At 38.0% G+C, this 13054-nt stretch overlaps 1 pseudogene; it reads left to right on the top strand.

Moving 5' to 3' along the window:
- Positions 1-245: 245 nt before the first annotated feature.
- LOC148770586 (uncharacterized) lies at positions 246-7912 on the top strand (annotated as a pseudogene).
- The last annotated feature ends 5142 nt before the right edge of the window (positions 7913-13054 follow it).

Here is a 13054-nt window from a genome sequence, read left to right as displayed (position 1 = left end):
CTATTTTTGTAAGCCTTTAAGATCTTCCAAGATGTATCGTATCCATGTGATCTCCAAACATGTCGCAACCATAGCTCGATATTCTTCTTCTGCGGATGAACGAGATAAGTTTGTTTGTTTATTTGATTTCCAGAAAATTAATAAATCTCCAAAAAAGATACAATACCTTGAAATTGAATGCCGAGTCACTGTACATCATGCCCAATCCGACTCACAGTAAGCTTTTAACTTAAGATCATCAGAAAATGAGTATAGTAATCCTTCACCAGGTTTGCCTTTGATAAATTTTAGTACCCTCAAAGTGGCTTCCCAATGCGGTTTTCGTGGACTTTGCATAAACTGACTTAAAATTTGTACAGAGTAAAATAAATCAGGCCTTGTCACTGTCAGGTATATCAATTTTCCAACTAGCCTCCTCTATTTGGTGGGATCATGTAGTAAATAACCATTATCAGATGTTAACTTTAGATGCTCCTCCATTGGAAATGAATGATGACGAGATCCAAGTAGTCCAACATCCTCTTAAACATCGAATGCATACTTCATTTGAGAAATAAAAATTCCTTTTTAGGATTGAGATACTTCAATGCTAAAAAAAATACTTCAAGTCTCCAAGATCCATGATACGAAATTGCTGAACGAGAATTTCTTCGAGAGACTTAATCGATTGTTGATTATTTCATTTCACAATGATGTCGTTGACATAAATAAGGACAACTGTAAATGGACTGCCTTCAGATTTGGTAAATAAGAAATATTCTGCCTTTGATTGAATCATGCCCTTTGAATGACTTGAGATAATTTGGCGAACCAGTTTCTTGAAGCTTGCTTTAAACCGTAAAGGGATTTATTGAGCCGACATACTACATTCTCCCCCTGTCGGTCAAAACCAAGAGGAACCTCCATATACACATCTTCATTAAGATCCCCATGTAGGCATTTTGAACATCCATTTTATAGAGAAACCAATTACGAGAAGCGGCAATAGCTAAAAGGCACCGCATAGTAGTGAGCTTGGTGGTAGGAGAGAATGTTTCCAAATAATCTACCCGTTCAACCCGTGTATAGCCCTTAGCAACAAGACGTGCTTTGTAACGCTCGATTGAGCCATTTGAATTGTATGTTATCTTATAGACCCATTTACAACCGATCATTCGATGTCCGGGAGGTAACGTAACAAGTTGCCAAGTATTGTTATTAATGAAGGCATCAAGTTCAGACTGCATGGCTTCTCTCCATTTTGGATCGATAATTGCCTGAGAATAGTTAGTGGGCTCACTGTCACTAGATATATTGGCAATAACAGAAAATTGAGAAGGAGAAATGCGTGAATATGATAAAAAAAAATGAGAAAGAGGGTGCATTGTACTTCGATGGTGATCTGGAAACGGAGACGATAATTGCTGGGGGTTATTTTGAGTGAAGTTCCTAGACTAATCCTTATGCCAAGTCGGCCAGGTTCGAATGCGATGTGAGTGGCAAATTATGGGTGTGTTCAATTTCAGTTGACTCATCATGGGTTGAATGGTAAGGGATAAGTGACTCGGGTAGGTTATCAACCGGAAAAGTTGACTGAGATGAGATGGAAGAGTCAGTGGCAAGAGGGGATCGGACTCATTAGAAGTTAGTTTGGTTTTGGTGGGGATTAGCGGATATAAATGGGGATGGCTAGGATTAGGTAAAGGTGGACTGTTTGGTCGGAAAGGAAATATATTTTCATGGAATTTAAGATCTCGACTAACAAAAAATTTCTTAGTTATTAAGTCGAATAATTTGTAAACATTTTTGGCTCGTAGGATATCCAACAAAAACACAACGGTTGGCACGAGGTTCAAATTTGGTGATGGGTTGGACTATAGTAGCATAACATAGACAACCAAAAATACGAAGATGACCATATGGTGGTGAACCATTGTATAAATTTTCAAATGATGTGTGATTGGAGAGAATTGGTGTAGCCAAGCAATTTATTAAATAGACAGCAGTGAGCACACCCCCCCCCCCCCCACCAAAAAAAAGTAATAGGTAAATTGGATTGAAAAAGAAGAACTCTTGCAACTTGTAAAATATGACGATGCTTGTGCTCGACAACTTTATTTTATTGTGGAGTGTAGACACAAGAACGTTGAAATTTGATACCTTTGGTGAGAAAACAAATTTCTCAAAGAAGTGAATTTTGTGCCATTATCACTACAAAATGTTTTGATCATTGAATTAAATTAATTTTGAATAAATGTAACGAAAGACATAATCAAGGTAGAGGCATTTGATTTAGATGTCATAAGAGATACCCATGTGTAACAAGTAAAATCACCAACAATCGTTAACAAATAACGAGCACCTGAATGTGTAGGATTTTTATGTGGGCCCAAAATATCACAATGAATTAATTGAAAAGGTAGTGATACGATCCAGCCAAATACGCGAGGTAGTGCCGAGCTGGATGAAGGAGTTGATGACTTGGACAAGTTGCATGTGCCAAGAGGACCGGTTATGCGAGCTCGGGCCAAGCGCATTTAAGCAGCCATGCTTATCTGAGTAGAACACGAGCTCAGAAAGGAAGAAATGATGAAGTCTAGTTCGATCCCAGCTGAGCTTATTTGGAGCGAATTATTGGGCCAGATTGTGAAGCAAGCCGAGCTCAAGGACTTGAGCCCAAGCAGCCATGTTTTCGTTCTTCGATGTGTTCTTGTCTTTTCTTGTTGTGTCTTCTAGTCTATCTCATCTTTTCTTGAATTGTATTGTCTAGAGTCTTTGCCAAAAAAAAAACCAAAAATAAATAAAAATAAAATTAAGTATCCGAAAAATCTTCGAAAACAGGATACAACAAAAAAAAGAAAGAGAAAAAGAAGAAGAAGCAAAATTGGAAATTCAACCAAGTAAAATTTCTTGTTAGGAGCTTTAATAAATTTGGGCAACACAAATCAAGTTTTAATAGACTTGGGCAACTCCTAGAATATCTTGTTTCCTTGTCTACCTTTCTCCTAATTCAATTCCACATTGTTTCTTTGTTTCTTGTCCATTTAGTTTCATTTTACCATTTAATATCGAAATTTCTTTCATTTGCCTCCAAATAATTTCTGAATTGATAAAATACTATTTAGCTTTCAATAAAAAAACGAAAATCCACTTAATATTTTCTTGATTAATTTCTTTAGACCTTTGAAGGGAATTTACGAGTGGAAAAAGGCAAGTGAATGTGAGATCAAAAGAGGGTAAAAGACTAATTGTGTGAAACATGAGTGAAATTGAGTGAACACCATACAGAGTGATACACGTGAGGGAGTGGTAAGGAAAATCTTGTTTTCTTTGACAAAATTTTGCAGTTCGAACACCATGTCAAGGAAGGGTAGTGGTGATGAAAGGGACGGGGCAACGGAGAATCACATCCAACGTTTGCATATAACCCTTCAAATGATGCAAAATCAAATCGATGAGTTGAGTAGGGTTTTTTTTTTTTTTTGAGGAAAATGAGTTGAGTAGGGTAAGACCAACACCGGTGCCACAAATACGGCAACCTATTCGTCAACCTGTTGTATGCCAATGTGACGAACTGGAGTTCGATGAATAAATCTTTGATGAAGAATCTGAGGTAGAGTCTAATACTGCTAGACAATGGCGTAGAGGACGAGGGAACATAGGTGACAGATTTGACAGACCAAGGCCAGGTAATTGGGACGAGAAAGAGATGAAGTTGATCGAAACCTTAGCTCGATCAAATTGAGTATACCGTCTTTCCAAGGGAAGAGTGATCCCGAGGCATACATAGAATGAGAAAGAAAGGTTGAGCTCGTTTTCGATTGCCACAATTATTCCGAGGAAAAGAAGGTGAAGCGTGCAGCTGTAGCGTTCAAGGATTATGCTATCATTTGGTGGCATCAATTGGTAGTGACTAGACGCAGAACTGGTGAACCACCAATTGTCGATTGGGAGTCTATGAAGGCACTTATGAGACGAAGGTTCGTGCCCTCACATTATTATAGAGACTTATATCTGAAATTGCAAAGCTTGAAGCAAGGTACTAAATCAGTTGAAGAGTACTATAAGGAGATAGAGATTGCAATGATTCAAGCAAATATCGAGGAGGATTGAGAGGTCACGATGGCAAGATTTATTTGCGGGCTGAACCAGGAGATTGCTAATGTAGTGGAGTTGTAGCACTACGTTGAGATTGAGGAGGTCGTTCATATGGCCATGAAAGTTGAGAGGCATCTTAAGCGAGGAGAGAGAACTACAGCTCGGGCCGAGGCAACAAGATGGAAACCGCGATGGAATCCTACTTCGAAACCAGAGGAGAAATCGACACTGAAACCTTCCATTGAAAATCCAATCAACCAAGCACCACCTAAGATAGGTAATAATTCGTCACAACCACAACGGACATGTGATATTAAATGCTATAGATGTCATGGAGCAGGTCATATCGCCACAGAGTGTCCTAACCGGCGAGCTATGATTTTATTGGAGAATGGTGAGCTGGAGTCCGAGGAGGAGGAAGAGTCAAATTCGAAAACAACACCTAAGGAAGGTGACGTGGTACAAGTTGTTGATGGACTCGCACTTGTTGTATTTCAAACTCTCCACGTGCTAGCTGAAGAAGATGGTAACGTAATACATCGAGAGGAACATCTTCTATACAGGGTGCCACGTTCAAAATCGAGTATGTGGATTGATAATTGATGGATGAATTTGCGTGAATGTGGCGAGCAAGCTAATGGTAGACAAGCTAGGACTGCAAGTCACCAAACATCCGAGACCTTACAAACTTCAGCGGCTGAATGAAAGTGGCGAGTTGAGAGTGACAAAACAAGTCTTGGTTTCCTTTAGTATTGGACAATACAAAGATGAGGTGAGGTGCGATGTTGTGCCCATGCAAGCAAGTCATTATTACTTGGGCGACCTTGGCAATTTGATCGACGAACAGTCCATATGGTTAAAAAAATCGCTACACTTTTACTAAGGATGGCAGGCGAATCACACTTGCACCTTTACCACCTCGTCAGGTGTTTGAGAAGCAAAATCAGATCAAGAAGTCTATTGTTGCAAGTTCAAAACAAAATGAGAATGAAAGTGTTAGTAGTAGCGGAGAGGTGAAACAAGAGAGTTTAGCCTAAGTGAGAAAAGAAAAAGAAGAGAGTGCAAAATTAATAAAGAGAGATGAGAGAAAAGTGAGCTTTTATGCAAAAGAAAGAGAGATTAAGAGTGCATGTAAGGGTGAGAGAACAATGATGTTGTTAGTGTTTAGGGAGTCCTATTTTTCTAGTGCTAACCTTAATTCTTCTTTACCTAGTATTGTTATTTCTCTTTTGCAGGAGTTCGATGATGTCTTTCCGGACGAGATACCGACGAGGTTGCCACCAATTCGAGGGATCGAGCACCAAAATTGATTTTATTTCAGGGTCCCAAATTTCGAATAGACTAGCTTACCAAAGTAGTCCCGAGGAAATGAAGGAGTTACAACGGCAAGTGGACGACCTGTTAGCTAAAGGACATGTTCGAGAAAGAACGAGTCCTTGTGCAGTGCCTATTTTACTAGTACTAAAGAAGGATGGGAGTTGGAGAATGTGTGTTGATTGTCAAGCATCAACAAAATTACAGTAAAGTATTGACACCCCATTCCTCGATTAGATGACATGTTAGATGAACTACATGGTTCCATTGTCTTCTCTAAATATGATTTGAAAAGTCGTTATCACCAAATTTGCATGAAAGAGGGAGATGAGTGGAAAACTAAGCACAGGTGTATGAATGGTTAGTGACGCCTTTTGGTTTAACTAATGCACCAAGTACGTTTATGCGACTTATGTATCATGTTCTTCTGCGATCTTACATAGAAAAATTTGTTGTTGTTTACTTTGATGATATCTTAGTATATAGCAATAATTTGCATGATCATATTGAGCATTTGACGTATGTCTTGGAGTCCTTACGGCGAGAACAATTATATGTTAATTTAAAGAAGTGTAATTTCTGCCTAGTTAGGATAGTTTTCCTCGGTTTTGTTGTGAGTTCTAGGAGCGTTGAAGTGGACGAGGAAAAGGTTAAAGATACTCGAGCATGGCCAACATCCAAGAACGCATCCGAGGTGCGAAGCTTCCATGGCTTAGCGGAATTCTATAGGAGATTAGTACCGAACTTCAGCACAATTGCAGCACCTTTGACCGTTGTGATCAAGAAGGAGGTTGGCTTCAAGTGGGGCGAGGCGCAAGAGAATGCATTTCGCACTTTGAAAGATAAGCTAAGTTCCGCGTCTTTATTACTTTTACCAGACTTTTCTAAAACTTTCGAAATCGAATGTGATGCTTCTGGAATTGGTATTTGTGCAGTGTTATGCAAGACAAGCGACCTATCGCTTATTTCAGCGAGAAGCTCAACGACGCAGCCTTGAAATACTCGACCTATGACAAAGAGCTCTATGCGATGGTGCGAGCTTTGGAGACTTGGCAACATTACTTGTGGTCTAAGGAATTCATAATCAACATGGATCACGAGTTGCTGAAGCATCTTAAGGGCCAAGGCAAGCTGAACCGAAGACATGCTCGGTGCATGGAGTTTATCAAGATGTTTTCTCTTGTGATACACTACAAACAAGGTAAAGATAATGTAGTAGCTGATGCACTATCTCGCAGGTATGTTCTCGTGTCGACCCTTAGTGCTAAATTCTTAGGTTTTGAGCATGTTAAGGAGCTGTACGTGAACGATCATGATTTTGCTACTATCTTTGTTGCATGTCAAAAAGGAATGCTTGAAAATTAAATAAGCACGATGATTATTTGTTTAGGGAGAACAAACTTTGCATGTCTAACTGTTCGCTTCGTGAATTACTTGTGCGTGAATCACACGGAGGGGGTTTAATGGGTTATTTTTGTGTTTCTAAAACATTAGATATTTTAAAAGAATATTTCTTTCGGCCACGTTTGAAGCGAGATGTTGAGAGGGTTTGTTCGAAGTGTCTAACATGTAGGCGAGCTAAATCTAGGATTAAACCACATGGATTATATATGCCATCACGTATTCCTACTCACCCTTGGACCGATGTATCAATGGATTTTGTTTTAGGGTGGCCGAGGCTTAGTAAAGGTCGAGATGCTATTTTTGTTGTGGTAGATCGTTTTTCTAAAATGACACACTTCATTCCATGTCATAAAACTGATGATGCTATGCATATAGCAAATTTATTCTTTAGCAAAGTAGTGCGATTGCATGGGGTACCTCGAACTATTGTTAGTGATAGGGATGTTAAATTCCTTAGTCATTTTTGGCGTGTTTTGTGGGGTAAGTTGGGTACGACTTTACTCTTTTCTACTACTTGTCATCCACAAACCCAAGGTAAAATCGAGGTAGTTAATCGAACTTTAGGTATGTTATTGCAAGCCGTGCTTAAAAGAAACCTAAAGTCATGGGAGGAATGTATTCCTTTTATTGAGTTCGCGTATAATAGATCGGTGTATTCTTCTACAAAGTTTTCACCTTTTGAGATTGTTTATGGTTTCAATCCGTTAACTCTTCTAGATTTGTTGCCTTTACCTGTTAATGAGATTTCTAGTCTACATGGGAAGCGTAAGGCTGAGTTAGTGAAGAAAATCCATGAAGAAGCACGTGAGCACATTGTGAAGAGGAATGAGCAAGTTGCGAACCGAGCTAATAAGGAGCGAAAACACCTTACCTTTCAGCAATGAGATTGGGTTTGGGTTCACTTTAGAAAGGAAAGGTTTCCCAATCAGCGAAGTTCAAAACTTAAGCCGCAAAGGAGATGGACATTTCCAAGTGCTGGAAAAGATTAACAATAATGCTATAAGATCGACCTTCCAAGTGAATATCAAGTCAGTTCGACATTTAATGTTTCTGACCTATCTCCGTTTGATGTAGGTTCAGATTTGAGGACGAATACTTTTCAAGAGAGGGAGGATGATACGATCCAACTAATTACGCGAGGTAGTACCGAGCTGGATGAAGGAGTTGATGACTTGGACAAGTTGCATGTGCCAAGAGGACCGATTACGTGAGCTCGGGCCAAGCGCATTGAAGCAACCATGCTTAGCTTAGTAGAACACGAGCTCCGAAAGGAAGAATTGACGAACTCTAGTTCGATCCCAGCTGAGATTAATTGGAGCGAATTATCGGGCCAGATTGTGAAGCAAGCCGAGCTCAAGGACTATAGCCCGTCTAGTCATCAAGCCGAGAAGACATGACTTGGAAAACATGATTATTATTAATTTTCGTATTTTTTTATTGAACAATTTATTTCTTACTATTTAGAGTCCGATTTGGACTAAATTTAGTTTATTTCGTGATTTGCTTATAATAGATAACTTAGGAGTTATTTTCCTTGTTAGATTAGGTCTCTTTGACACTTATAAATATGTTGTTTTAGGGTCATTATTTTTGGACCTTTTTTAAGAATTATTTTGAGAGATTAAAATTCTCCTTCGTTCTTCTTCAACAACTCTTCGGGATATTTTGCGAGTGGATTCTTGTGAATTATTCTTAGCAATATAATATTTGTTTCTGATTCTTTATAATCACGGGGTCAATACTTCCATCTTGATAATATTGGTTTGTATCTCTCCATAGCTACGGGGTCAATATTCCGAATTCCGCTAATCGAATCCTTTGTGTTTGGATGTTTCGCCGCATAACATTATTGGGTCCCATAACAAGTTCTACGGGGTTCGTATCAGGTAGAGTCGAAGAAATATTACTAGAGGGAAAAGACAAACGAGTTTGTTTAGCAATCGAACAAATATTACAAATCTTATTAAAATATGCAGTAAAAGAAGAAATCAACTTAGACACTTGACGAAGACATGCTGGAGAAGGATGGCCAAGGCGATAGTGTCAAATGTTGTGGGCATCAGATGCTATAGGGGACTTGGTAGCTGGCGACATAAAGTAAAGACCTCCGTTTTGCTTACCCCAACCAATCGTCTTCCCTGTAGCCATATCCTGCAAATACAATAATTGGGATATATAAAACCACACAACAATTCAAGAATTTAGTGATTTTACTGGCAGACATTAAGTTTAGTTGAAAAGAAAGCACATAAAGAACATCTTTTAAAAGAATATCTTTATTAAATAAAATGGTGTCGATAGCGTTAATAGGAGCAGCAGAGCCAGAGGGTAAATTAACATGAGGTGTATTTGGTGTGTGTGTTTGAACAAGTAAAGTATATACAGAGGATATATGGTCCGTGATCCCACTATCTAAAATCCAGCAATACGAGGAAATATAATTAATTGAGGGAGAGCGACACAGACCTGCGGTGTTGGCATAACATCACTCTTACCCTTAGACATATTAGCCATGGCGGTTGTTAACTGGTGAATTTGTTCCCCGACAATTCTGGGCATATGGCCTTTAGATCCGGAGAGGAAATAGTTGCAGGCATTTGTAAGTTATCCATGATAAGAGACTTGGTTGTGCTTGCATGCGCATCATGATAGTGTTGTCCCAAAAGTGGTTGGTCAGGTGCTTTAGTACGTCGAGATTTGTAATGAGGATCGTATTTGGGTTTGAAATTTGGAACATGTCTCGGGTGCCGCGATGGAAATCCATGAAGTTTAAGACATGCACCTATAACATCTTTTTTGCAATAGTTACAAATAATTGTTCAGGCTTAGAAAACGAATTACCATAAGGTTTTTGATTTGCTTTGGATGTCCGCAAGGCTGCTACCACAGAGAAATTGTCATTGAGAGAACCACTTCCAACTTCTCGTTGTTTCTCTTCTTGAGTCACCATATTATATGCTTCGCGAATATCTGGAACCGGTTCAAGAGCAACATTTGTCGGCGAACAGCCTTGTAAGAATCATTGAGACCTGTAAGAAATTGCATTAAGCAATCCTCTTTATTATATGCATCCATTTTCTTCTTCTCGTCACATTTACAACAATCACATGGGTAAGGGGGGCGATATGAATCGAGTTCATGCCAATACCCACGTAATTTTGTAAATTAATTTGCCACTGTCATAGTATCCTGGACATGCAAGGCAATGGATGTTTTATCTTGAAAATTTGTGGCAGATTACCTTGGGAGAAACGAGCCCAAAAATCTTCCCAACCGTGTTGAGCGGTAGGAGCAAAGAGAACATTGGGAACAAGATCTGGCAAAATGGAATGCAAGAACCATGAGATCAACATGTGATTTGCACGTTCCCATAGAGTATTCTTCAGGAAGGCTGCTTGAATCTTCCATCGGTGAAACCCACCTTGTTTCTCATCAAACAGACAATCTCGACGGACTTTCTCCATGTGGCCCAATTTTCGCCATTGGGTAATTGAGATGAAAGAGAGATGGATGAATTATCTGAATGGTGAAAATAGTAACAACTAGATGGATCAATGACATCTACTGAGTTTGTTGTGCCTTTAGCTGATGCACTATATGTTGTACTTTTTATGTGGGATTGAGAAAATATAAAGTAAAGATAATAGAGATATTAGATATTGGATTAGAATAAGAAAAAAAAGTAACAATATGTAAGGTGTAAGATGTGGTGGTGTGTGTGATAATTTTTTTTTCTTTTTGTTTTCAAAATTGAAGATGATAATGGTGGATATAGTGGATTGTTGGGTATAATTGAATTATTTTAACAGATCTGGAGAAGTTAAAATATTGGGCTGGTGGGTATGAAAAAATAAGTTTCTGCAGATTTGGAGAAAACATATCGATATTAGGCTGATACCATGATAAGAATACAAATGATAAATTTGTGTGTCTACTGATACTTCAAATAACAGAATATATACAAATATACGAGGACCGATTCTAGGCAAGATAATATTATATTCTACAATCAATCAATCAAAGAAGATATACAGAGATCATGGAATGCTAATTATGCACATATATTTCCTCTAATCACATGATATCTTCCAACATTTCAAAGTACATATAACAACTACAATGGCCATAATTAAAATTTATTTAGATATTATTGATAATTTTTTAAATATAAATATGTGTTGAACAATTATGAGGACTAATATAGTCAAATTATATTATTCAGATACAATGTTTTTTTAGTTATCAAAAAAACTTAAATGTTCAGCACTAAGCATTTCGACACTGATCTTAGTCATTCAGTCATGTATTCAACATTCAGTGTTCGGTGCTTAATTCTGTCAAACACAACCTATATCTATTCTATATCTATATTATATATAAATGGAAGATTCACAATAAAAAATGTCATCTGTTAATTTCCCCCGATAGTTTTATATTTTTACAGTTACGTATTCTATTCTACTAAACTTGATATATTTTTCAGACATTTGTTTTCCTATTATACATATATTACACGGTTACAAAATAAAAAAATGCATAGATCAAATATCTAGCAAACCAGCCTTCTTCAATTATATTCATATAGATTCTGAAATTCCTGCTTTTTTTTAAAACAAAAACATAAGTTTGTAAATAATTTCCCCCAATTAGTTAATACCTCAACCCAACGCCCGAGCCTAGTTTTCCACCTTCTTGGGAGCTCACTCTCTACTAACATCAAAGCCGAGTATACCAATTAATTGTGTATGTTAAATACACAGGGATTAAGAGAACTAGTAATTTTTCCCATAAATTGAAATAATATTGTTTCATTAATTTCAGTGATGAAACAACTATTTCAGGCGGCCCGTCCGACATTTGCCTAGAGTGTTAGCACAGTAAATTAAAATAAATAACTAGTAAAGTATTTTTCTATTTCCTACGATAAAGATAGATCACTTAAGTTTGTGCTACAATCATTATTCCAATGGATTTTCCATGTCCATCTAGACTGAGAACGCTTAATTTAATATTGTAAAAGCGGACGAAATGATGTCGTGGTGCTAATCACCAATTTCATCTACGGATAGAATAACATACGCTCTAATTGAATATGATCACCCGGGCTTTGATACCATGTTGGATATTATATTTTGAGGAAATATATGAACAAGATTAACAAGAAATAATCGAGGAGTATGTATATCCTCCTTCATATTTTACTCTTGTCAATACATGTTAAATTACAAATACAATCCTTCACATATTTATACTAGCCTACACATACGAGGTACATGTATTAGTTATTACATTGAATAAGATTCATCATGAATACTAGATAAACATGCATCTAAAGATTCATGTACTTGTCTATTCATGTATCATGTCATATATTATACGTGCATGTGGATATTTTTTTAGAAAGTGCATTACATTTCAACATTCTCATGCCGAACCGCAAACAAACGTCTCCTTGGGCTCGAGCTCTTTCAATATCTTGAAATATTAATAAAAAAAACCCAATTAAACTCAACAAAATCCTCGTCTAACAACGCCCAAACCCAACAATGTAATTTGGCCTGTGGACGGTTGTCGCGGCGCCCGCTCGGATGAGACACCGATCGGACGAGAAGTGTAGGTATTATTCGCCTTTCTGCTCACCCTTATACTCTTGGGTGTTCCGCCTTTTTGATCCTTAGGCAATCTTCCAAGTTAATATATTTTTCAGCCCATTGCAGTAACTCATCGAAGTTGGGTGCCCATTGATTTGCCAAAGATCTGAAGAACTCTCCTTCGCTGAGCCCATGGACAAATGCTTCTACTAAAATTTCCGATTGGGCCGCTGGAACTTCCAACATTGTTTCCCAAAATTGCTTCACATAGCTCCGCAGAGATTCTCCTTCCCGTTGCTTTAAAATGAAGAGGGTGATCTATTTACGCGATGTATAAAAGTTCTGTAAGAATTGCGCACTGAATTGATCGAACGATCCAATAGAGTTGGGTGGAAAATTATTCAACTATACTTGAGCATCCTTGACCAAAGAAGTTCCAAATACCCGATCTTTACACCATCGAAAAAGAGATGTAATGTCGCGGTACATTGGAAACGGTGCACGTGGTCTTGTGTGTCGCCAATTCCATCATAGAAGAACTTACTTGGGCTAAAATTCTTTTGGGAAACCGGCCCCGGATAATAGTCTCGATAAAGGTCCTTGGTTAGAAATGTAATCACCATAAATACCCTCAGCTCGCCATGCCTCTCTTGTAGCTTTCTGGATCG

The sequence above is a fragment of the Erythranthe guttata genome, chromosome 5 (genome assembly GCF_056151865.1).
Source record: "Erythranthe guttata isolate IM_541 chromosome 5, IM_541, whole genome shotgun sequence".
NCBI lineage: Eukaryota > Viridiplantae > Streptophyta > Magnoliopsida > Lamiales > Phrymaceae > Erythranthe > Erythranthe guttata.
This window is presented reverse-complemented; position numbering and strand designations above follow the sequence as displayed.